The sequence below is a fragment of the Schistocerca serialis genome, chromosome 2 (genome assembly GCF_023864345.2).
Source record: "Schistocerca serialis cubense isolate TAMUIC-IGC-003099 chromosome 2, iqSchSeri2.2, whole genome shotgun sequence".
NCBI lineage: Eukaryota > Metazoa > Arthropoda > Insecta > Orthoptera > Acrididae > Schistocerca > Schistocerca serialis.
The window spans coordinates 543,777,848-543,787,195 of record NC_064639.1 but is presented as its reverse complement, the minus strand read 5'-3'; the positions used below and the strand labels follow the sequence as shown (position 1 = coordinate 543,787,195).

General features: G+C 40.8%; 1 non-coding gene across 1 annotated transcript; it reads left to right on the top strand.

Annotated features, from left to right (window-relative positions):
- The first annotated feature begins 2,095 nt into the window (after window positions 1–2,095).
- Trnas-cga (transfer RNA serine (anticodon CGA)) lies at window positions 2,096–2,170 on the top strand. The gene has a single exon. It is a non-coding gene; the product is annotated as a tRNA-Ser (tRNA).
- The last annotated feature ends 7,178 nt before the right edge of the window (window positions 2,171–9,348 follow it).

The window sequence follows — 9,348 nt, the reverse complement described above, 5'->3', positions numbered from 1 at the left end:
CATCACGCCGGGTGATACGCCAGTATGGCGATGACGAATACGCGCTTCCAATGTGCGTTCACCGCACTGTCGACAAACACGGATGCGACCATCATGATGCTGTAAACAGAACCTGGATTCATCCGAAGAAATCACTTTTTGCCACTCGTGCGCCCAGGTTCGTCGTTGAGTACACCATCTCAGGCGTTCCTGTCTCTAATGTCTCTGATCCAGTGTCAAGGCTACCGCAGCCATGGTCTCCGAGCTGATAGTCCATGCTACTGCAAACGTCGTCGATCTGTTCGTGCAGATGGTTGTTGTCTTGCAAACGTCCCCATCTGTTGACTCAGGGATCGAGACGTGGCTTCATGATCCGTTCCAGTCATGTGGATAAGATTCCTGTCATCTCGACTGCTAGTGATACGAGGCTGTTGGGATCCAGCAAGGCGTCCCGTATTACCCTCCTGAACCCACCGATTCCATATTCTACTAACAATCATTGGATCTCGACCAATGCGAGCAGCAATGTCGCGATACGATAAACCGCAATCGTGATAGGCTACAATCGGACCTTTACCAAAGTAGGAAACGTGATGGTACGCATTTCTCCCCCTTACAGGAGGCATTACAACAACGTTCCACGAGGCAACGCCGGCAACTGCTGTTTGTGTATGAGAAATCGGTTGGAAACTCTCCTCATGTCAGCACGTTGTACGTGTCGCCACCGGCGCCAACCTTGTGTGAATGCTCTGAAAAACTAATCATTTGCATATCACAGCATCTTCTTCCTGTAGGTTAAATTTCGCGTCTGTAGCACGTCATCTTCGTGGTGTAGCAATTTTAATGGCCAGTAGTGTATAATAAATTCAGCATTATTCGGTTCGCTTCGTTCGTAGGTGACGAAAAATTTCATAATAAAAAAGAAAAATCTCCGCATAGGGATGCGATCCCACGATACTCAGATTACCAATCTGTACTGTTTCAGCTACGCCAACCACCGCCCACAAACTGCACTAAAATAAACCTCTGAGACTTCTCCCTGCCCGCGCTACTACTGTTATTTTTTTCGAACTCATGGCCATGTGGAGTTCCCACTTCCGTCACTTTCACCTCTGGCCAAACATTGCTCACACCATAAACCTGGGCGACATTTGCCATGACGATTAGGCACGGAACCGTTGTAAGATAGTATTTGGGTATCCATAGGCCACCCTTGAACAATGTGATTTTCAGGATGCTTGCGCCCTGCCTGGCCCAACCAGAACCGTCTCACATCACCTGATGATTTAAAATTTTTGTAGGTACTTGTTTTGACAATACATTTACACTGAAGAGCCAAAGAAACTGGTACATGAATGAGATTTCACTCTGCAGCGGAGTGTGCGCTGATATGAAACTTCCTGGAAGATTAAAACTGTGTGCCCGACCTCGGGACCTTTGCCTTTCGCGGGCAAGTGCTCTACCAACTGAGCTACCGAAGCACGACTCACGCCCGGTATCACAGCCTTACTTCTGCCAGTACCTCGTCTCCTACCTTCCAAACTTTACAGAAGCTCTCCTGCGAACCTAGCAGAACTAGCACTCCTGAAAGAAAGGATACTGCGGAGACATGGCTTAGCCACAGCCTGGGGGATGTTTCCAGAATGAGATTTTCACTCTGCAGCGGAGTGTGCGCTGGTATGAAACTTCCTGGCAGATTAAAACTGTGTGCCCGACCGAGTGCTAGTTCTGCTAGGTTCGCAGGAGAGCTTCTGTAAACTTTGGTAGGTAGGAGAAGTACTGGCACAAGTAAGGCTGTGATACCGGGCGTGAATCGTGCTTCGGTAGCTCAGTTGGTAAAGCACTTGCCCGCGAAAGGCAAAGGTCCCGAGTTCGAGTCTCGGCCGGGCACACAGTTCTAATCTGCCAGGAAGTTTCATATCAGCGCACACTCCGCTGCAGAGTGAAAATCGCATTCTGGAAACATCTCCCAGGCTGTGGCTAAGCCATGTCTCCGCAATATCCTTTCTTTCAGGAGTGCTAGTTCTGCTGGGTTCGCAGGAGAGCTTCTGTAAAGTTTGGAAGGTAGGAGACGAGGTACTGGCAGAAGTAAGGCTGTGATACCGGGCGTGAGTCGTGCTTCGGTAGCTCAGTTGGTAGAGCACTTGCCCGCGAAAGGCAAAGGTCCCGAGTTCGAGTCTCGGCCGGGCACACAGTTCTAATCTGCCAGGAAGTTTCATATCAGCGCACACTCCGCTGCAGAGTGAAAATCGCATTCTGGAAACATCTCCCAGGCTGTGGCTAAGCCATGTCTCCGCAATATCCTTTCTTTCAGGAGTGCTAGTTCTGCTGGGTTCGCAGGAGAGCTTCTGTAAAGTTTGGAAGGTAGGAGACGAGGTACTGGCAGAAGTAAGGCTGTGATACCGGGCGTGAGTCGTGCTTCGGTAGCTCAGTTGGTAGAGCACTTGCCCGCGAAAGGCAAAGGTCCCGAGTTCGAGTCTCGGTCGGGCACACAGTTTTAATCTGCCAGGAAGTTTCAAACTGTTAAATCTTCCTAATAGCGTTTAGGGTCCTCGCGAGCAAGCAGAAGTGCCGTGACACGAGGTGGCATGGACGCGACAAATTTCTGAAGTAGTGCTGGAGTGAATGGACACTATGAATCCTGCAGGGCTGTCCGTAAATCTGTAAGAGTACGAGGGGATGCAGATGTATTCTGAACAGCACGTTGCAAGGCATACCAGATATGCTCAACAATGTTCATGTCTGGGGATTTGTTGGCCAGCGGAAGAGTTTAAGCTCATAAGAGTTCCTGAAGCCACTCTGTAGCAATTCTGGACGTGTGGGGTGTCACATTGTCCTGCCCAAGTCCGTCTGACTGCTCAATGGACATGAACGGATTCATGAGATCAGGCAGGATGCTTACGTACGTGTCACCTGTCAGAGTCGTATCTAGGTGTATCATACGTCCCATATCACTCCAACTGCATACCTCCCACACTATTACAGAACCTCCACCAGCTTGAACAGTCCCATGTTGACATACAAGGTCTACGGATTCATGAGGTTGTCAACATACGCGTACACATCCATCCACGTGATGAAACGAGAAATGAATTTGAAACGAGAGTCGTAGGACTAGGCAACCTGTTTCCACTCGCCAATAGTCCGATGTCGGTGTTGACGGGCGCAGGCGAGGCGTAAAGCTTTGTGTCGTGCAGTCACCAATGGTATAGGGTGGTCCTTTGGCTCCCAAAGCCCACATCGATGATGTTTCGCTGAATGGTTCGCACGCTGACACAAGCAGATGGCCAAGCATTGAAATCTGCAGCAATTTGCGGAAGGGCTTCACTTCTATGACGTTGAACGATTCTCTTAAGCCTTCGTTGGTCCCGCTCTTGCAGGACCAGCGGTTAGGAATTTGATGTTTTACCAGTTTCGTGATATTCACGGTATACTCGTGAAATGGTCGTACTGGAAAATCCTCACTTCATCGCTGTCTCGGAGATGCTCTGTCACTTAGATGATGTGTCACTTAGATCTTGATAACCTGCCATTGGAGCAGCAATAACCGATCTACCAACTGCGCCAGACACTTGTTGTCTTATACAGGCGCTAACGATCGAAGCACCGTATTCTGCCTGTTTGCATATCTCTGAACTTAAATACGCATGCCTAAACCAGTTTCTTGAGCTTTAGTGCGTGTTCTTTGCTTACCTTAATCACTCTTCTTATCATACATAGTTGCCCACTGCTGGTATATTATTTTAACTTGCACCTCAAATATTGGGGAAGTGGAAAGTGCTATTGATGTGCGGTTTTCACAGAATGGGTTGGTAGTCAGGGGGTGGTACTATTAGTCTCATTTTTTATCCGTCTGTAATTTCTTCTGCCTTCTTCACGAGCGGCATTTTCAAATTATGTGATCTCGTCCGTTAACTTCACTATCTCGTGCTTTATCCAAGGTTTTCTAGCGATACTTTTTGTTTTGTCTCTTTTATTCTCTGCGTCATTCATTATTTCATCTCTCAAAACTACCCATTGCTCTTCTATTGTACTGCTGTCCGCTGCTTCAATTAAATGTTGCCGCACGTAACCTTTAGGAAACCTGTGGTTCTTTCAACTCATCCGGGTCCCATCTTCCTAATGTTATAACGTTCTAGAATTTCTCCCGTTTTTATATGCAGTTCAGAATCAGGAAATTACAGTCAGAGTCTTCACGTTCTGTTAAATATGCTTTGCAGTTTGAAATTTGGTTTTTAAATATGTCTCACCATTATAGCTTTTGCAGTTCCCGTCCACGTATACAACCTTCTTTCATCATCGTCAAACTAAGTGTTAGCAATAACTAAATTGTGGTCTGTGCAAGATACAACTATATGGCTTTCCTTTGACTACTTTCCTCCAGTCCATGTTCTCCGACTATTTTCCATTCTCTTCCGTTCCCTCCTATTTCATGTCAGTACCTATCACACTTAAATTTTCGTCTCTCTTAATTATCTGAATGGTTGCTCTTGTCATATATTCTTTCAGTCTCTTCATCACCTGCGGAGTTAGTAGGCGTATAAACCTGAGTTAAGCTATAACTATGTTCACCCGCCTTTCTACATTCTTATTCATTATTATACCCACTAATATTGTAACCTCCCCACAAAAATATTTAAAATTAAAATATGAACCATGTGTAACCTCGCCACGGAAATAATAATTAAATGAATTTTAAATAATGTAACCTCTGAACAAAATTGGCTCCCATTTATAATCTCTGTGCAGAAATGCATGCACATTTAATGTTCCCACAAAATTCTTTTCTCATTTAATGTTAAGTTCGAAACAGAAAAATTCCTAAACACCAAGATAATAAAAAAAAATTCAGTAACCTGGTAAATTTTATGACGACAGCAGCGCTGCGCCTCGGCCCTGTATTCTGAATAAAAAAAGCAAAAATTCTTACCTCAATAATGACTGCGAATATATCTGCTCCTACAAAAAAAGTTTTGTACAGCTCCGTGCAATGCTGGCCTATGCTTTGTGATTCGTGAAAGGAAGAATTATTCATTGGATAAAATCTTTAAATTGAAATGAATACTTTTTTTAAAAAAAATTACTTTATATTATAAAAACTACTATTTGGGCATTTTTTAAAGAAATTGATGACAGTTAATGTACATTACTAGATATGCGCAAGGCTGCTTCTTTACCTTCTACAATAATACCCATCCTCCAGAGTCTCGACCAGAGCAGATTGCCGACACGCGCACACAATTGCCGACTACTGCTGACTCACGCAGACTACAGAAGACTACTGCCGACTAGCGACAAGCAACAACTAACTACATACTGCTCTCTGGTCGGAGACTCTCCCATGCCTTGCCCATCGCCGGCAACGCATACGTCTTACATAGCCCTCCACTGGGGGGGGGGGGGGGGGGGGGGGGGGGGCAAAAATTTGGCAGCGATGGTGAGTCAATTGGACTTGCCATGAGCAAAAAATTTTTCTTGATTAATTAAGTTTACAATCACAGAATATATACATATATATAAGTGCAGAACATGAAATAAAATATAGTGCACATGCAATGAGTACAGAACATATCACACAATGACAAAATGTATACACAATGAGTACAAAACATATTAACAAATGGCAAAAGTGCACATGCACTGTAGTACAGAACATATCAGGAAATCACAAAATGTATAGGCAATGAGTACAAATCATATCAACAAATGACATAAAGTGCACAAGCACTGTAGTTCAGAATATATCAGCAAATCACAAAATGTATACGCAATGAATACAAATCATATTAACAAATGACATAAAGAGCACACGTACTGTAGTGCAGAATATATCAGCAAATCACAAAATGTATACGGAATGAGTACAAATCATATTAACAAATGACATAAAGTGCACACGCACTGTAGTACATACGTAATGAATACAAATCATATTAACAAATGACATAAAGTGCATACGCACTGTAGTTCAGAATATATCAGCAAATCACAAAATGTATACGCAATGAATACAAATCATATTAACAAAATGACAAAAGTGCACACGCACTGTAGTACAAAATACATCAGGAAATCACAAAAAGTATACACAATGAGTACAAATCATATTAACAAATGACATAAAGTGCACACGCACAGTAGCTCAGAATATATCAGGAAATCACAAAATGTATACGGAATGAGTACGAATCATATTAACAAATGACATAAAGTGCACACGCACAGTAGTTTCTCTTTTTTTTTACTATTTTACAAGAACTAGGATAGGAAAGGGAAGGATTGCATCATGGTTGTAGCACATTAGGTTGCATGCAGCTGCACTGAAAGTCCATATCTTTCTACAGAAGCACAACACCAAGTGAGACAATCTGAAGTTCTTTTCCCTGAAGTATTAATCATTGTAGCCAAGACACTGGAATGTCGTAGTAATATTCTATGTTGTCATTTTGGTAGTACATTAGGTACACCAGACAGTGGGACCATAATAACATCTCCATCGCTCAAGGTGGTGGACAGCATGTCGTGTCAACACCGCGTTCTTGTAAGGTACACCAAAGTAGAATTAGTGCAGAAACCAAATATAGTGCTCCATGAGCATGAGGATAGACAGGACAAACGGATATTACAGTAATTTCTGGTAATTAGGTCACAAGGTGAAGGACATGAAGTCTTACGCCAGTCATCATTGATAATTACACTAGTCTAAGAACTAATTTGAGTAATTTGTGGCACTCATCGCCCAGTTATTGAACATTTCTGTACCATGTATGAAGTATTACAGAATAATGTTCATAAGTCATTTTTTTACAGAGAACATTGGCACTCATTGACCAGTTACAAAACATCAGAAGTCATCATTCAAAACAGGAGTTAAAGAGTGTAGCATCAAGCTACTGGTATTCATATATATAATATGAAAGTGATATAATACAAATTTAAAATATAAGAAACAGTGGCATTAATTGGTCAGCAAGTATTGAGTATTACAAAACATGTTTCATCATTCAAGTGACATATAACATATTTAAAATGTAACACTCTGTAGCTATCACTCAAAGACTGTGGTTGGAAAAAAAATTATTCAGTATTACTCATAACTCTTTTAAATTGGTATCATTATTTGGGACTGGTAATACATTTTATTGTGCTAGCAATGCATTGCGTTGGGATCGATAATTAATTGCTGGGGCATAACAATATTTGCATTTGACTTCTTGCTGCAAATGAAGATGTGTAACGTCATTCGTCATGAGTCAGTTGTAGCAAGGTTATGAAACAAATAGAGTATAAGTGATCACATTCATGAAAGACACAGGTTTAATGACCAACTGCTTATAGCACATTAATTTCATGAATAATTTCTCCTGCAAAAAATACAAAATGGATTATTAAACTGAAAGAAGAGACGCATATTATGCTGAAAAGTAGTGAACTTCGAATTAACAGGTAACGAAATGTGTATAAAATGTATATGTTCTCTAGCTGTCCTTTACAAAACCTTCAGTCATCATACCATGCGACATATGACATACTATCAAGACGAACTGCAACAAATACTTAAATAACTACATAGCATAAATACATAAACTTCAACATTATCCTCATCTGAAAAGAAAAACTTCATTATCATTACTATCATCACCTGCAAAGAAAAACTTCATTATCCATATCACCATAATTCCATCACTATCATCACCTGTAAAGAAAAACTTCATTATCCATATTAGCATATTCTGTATCACTATTCATCATCATTCATTATCATCTGCAAAAAAGTCACTTCATTATTCATTATACAACTATTCATAGTATAAAGTTCCTAATTTCTAGCAGATTTCATCACTAAAACTAAGATGTGTAGTTCTGTCTGACAGTCTGCATCAATCGCCTCGTATTCTGAAAGAAAAAATTAGTTAAGACTGCGATCATACGATGTGTGTAGTACATTCTTGTTAATGCTTGTTAATTCTGATCCATTTACTTTTCGTGACGAGGTATTGTATCTTTTTTCGTTCATTGCGAAGGTGAAATTCCCATTTCTGTTTAACTTATTTTTTTTACACGTTATTTCTTTCTGAAAATGATGAACAATGATTAATGTCTTGCATTTAAATCATATACCCATTAAATAAAAGCTGGTTTCTAGTGATATAATTGAGCACACAGCATAGCATGACAGAAAACGTAATATGTCAAAAATATAGACAGTGTGCAGGTACAAAAATGTACACAGAGTATCACAATGCAGCAGAAAAAAAAAAAAAAAAAAAAAAAAAAGTAAAATAGTCACGATGTTGAGATATCATAAGGCAAAACGTCAAAGTCAACTAGTGTTTGTTACATCTTAAATATTTCATAATGCATACAAACAAAACAGGAAAACAATCATACATACATGAAGAATGGAAAATGTGCACAGTCTGATGTGTAACGACAAGAAGAGCGGCCTACTAACCTTACCTTGCCGGGCACTTGCCAAGAAAAAATACGATAATCATCAGTTAGTAGTCACATAAATATAATTGCATAAGTGGTCATAAAATGTGTAAGTTCGTCTGGAAAAATGTGCACGGTCTGATGTGTAACGACAAGAAAAGCGACCTGCTAACCTTACCTTGCCGGGCACTTGCCAAGAAAATATACGATAATCATCAGTAAGTGTTCATGTGAATGTAATTGCATAAGTGGTCATAAAAAAAATCAGGAAATGTCATTACAGTGTGATAAATCATAAAGTATGTTCATTCAATAAAGGGTTTGATGTTGGAGATATGGTGGTTCCCTTTGGTTTTTCTGGTTCTCAGAGTTTCGACGTGTACTACATTGGGGTGAGGAATGCTGCGAATTCAATATGGACCTGCATATAGAAGCTCAAATTTACTACATCTACTTTTTCCTCTATTAGATAAATAATGTGTGCGTACTAATATCTTCTGTCCAATGTGAAGGTCACGGCGTGTGCAAACCTGTTTTTGCTCTCTTCTCCGGCGCTCTGCGGCACGTTTGATGTTGTTCAGCGCAATGTCAATTATTTCATGGTGTCGTAGTCGAAGAGATGTAGGAAAGATTACTAATTCTTTAATTTTGTTAGGTGGTTCAACATTTTTCAGTATAACAGTCGGAGATAGCATAGTAGATTCATTTGGTATGGAATTAATTACATCCTGGAATGAGAGTATGTGTGTGTCCCAATCAATATGTTTTTATGGCAGTATATTCTACACAGTTTACCAATTTCTTTCATTAATCGTTCACAAGGGTTCGAAGAAGCATGGTACCTGGATATATAGATCGGAGAAATGTTTCTAGCTCGTAACATACGTGTCCATATAGCAGATCGAAACTGTGGTCCATTGTCGGAAATTACTT